Source organism: Asparagus officinalis, chromosome 1, assembly GCF_001876935.1.
Source record: "Asparagus officinalis chromosome 1, Aspof.V1, whole genome shotgun sequence".
In the NCBI taxonomy this organism is placed as follows: domain Eukaryota; kingdom Viridiplantae; phylum Streptophyta; class Magnoliopsida; order Asparagales; family Asparagaceae; genus Asparagus; species Asparagus officinalis.
In genome coordinates, this window is record NC_033794.1 from 61,407,181 (window position 1) to 61,408,922 (window position 1,742).

Here is a 1,742-nt window from a genome sequence, read left to right on the forward strand (position 1 = left end):
TCTCTTCCTAAGTAATGTGGTACGCATGTTCTACTGAACTATCTCGTCTATTTTTGTTGAAAGGGGACTCTCTTTGAACCCTTCTGATTTCATGCCCATGCTTTGTCCACTGGTAGTAGAACTGGATGCATAGAGAGGGTTTTCTGTTTGTGGTTCTAACTTTGTAGGCAAGTTGACCAAGTGGAGGTTTAAGACGATCTACTGTAAGGAAGGTTTGATCGCTCTGATTTATGGACCTCTCGTTCATCTGGGGAATCGCGAGGTACTTTTAACTGTGGTCCTAACTGTAAGAGGTTTGCCATGGCGGGTTTTATGTCCAGATCTAACAAGAGGTGTTTGAGTACACACGACACGGTGGGAATTTGAACTGGGATTTCTTTATCTAATTGCTCGTGGTTTTGGGACTTTCCGGTTACATAATGTCAGAGCCGTTTTCTTTGCGGAACTGGTTCGGACATTTTCTCAGTTACTGATGGGTTATCCTTAACGAATATTAACGATCAATACTTCTACGGATTCCGTCAACAACTGGCAACCAGTTTGGCTCATATACCTTCTGGAGTTATAGGGAACGTTTTAATCTTGTCCGTCGGGACTTGAAAGTATTTTACTCGTATACTCTTTGGAGTTTTAGAAGTGTTTCTACTCGTATACTCTCTTCGGAGTCGTATGGAGCAGTTTAATCACTCGTATACTCCTTCGGAGTGGTGCCGTTCTCCAATTGGCTTACCTCTTACGTTATGAAGCCGGCTCACCAAGGTTCTAATGCTATCTCTTGAGGAAGCAATCCTTGGTGGGATGAAGCCTCGTCGGTATGCACAAACCTGGTTCGTAGTCTTAGCTTCCTCCTGCTTTGTGATAGGTGGTAGCCCTGATCATTGTTCCTTCAAGGAGCGACTCGAAGCATGGCTTGGAGTCCTTTCGTCTTGAAGAGTACTCTTTTGGAGTCTCGGACCGGAGTCTTTTGCTGCATTCGAGATTGCTTGTGAGTTGATTAGCACCACCAAGCAGCTGCGGTCTTCCTTACACGAGCAGCGCAGTTTGAGTCAGCGGTCACCGTCGTTGGTTCATCCGTTCTTTCCACTTCTAAGGATCGCTCAGCTCGCCTCCATCGGACAACTACTTCAATCCTTCCAAGTGTCGCGGTGGTGTCCCCTCTGCTTCCATACGTCTAAGGAAGATTGTTATGGCCAGGCTCTGGAGAATGAATACTCGGTGATCGGTCCCGACAATTATCATTCGCTTTGTTCCGGACCTTCTGACGAGGTTCGATTACGATACCCGTCTTCTGCTCTCATCCGAGCATGATCATAGATATCTGCGGTGTCGTCTCGAGAAGTTAGTGAGGCACAATGGTCTCCATTCGTCCAATTTGTTCACGCTTTGCTTGAGGCGGGATTACCAATCGAGGCCGGGCTCCCAGCGAGAGTGCCGACGATTAACGAACCATCGGGCTCATTGCGGAAATAATACCAGGTGCGATTTGAATAATCAAATGAGTGGGAGGAACCTTCCCATCGAACGGCGTGAAGTTGATTAGATGACTTCGCGGATATGGAATCGATTCCCACTCTATTGGGTAGGAGGGAAATCGCCTTGTTTTTTTCATCTCTTGGTCGAGATATGTGTTCCGTTTGCTCTCGAGATCTTCGTCTTCAAGTCTTCCTTGTATCCTCTTGGCATCCTCGTTACCACCCCTGCATTGACGAGGAGGGTTATTGGCATTGTGAGCTCATCCCCTA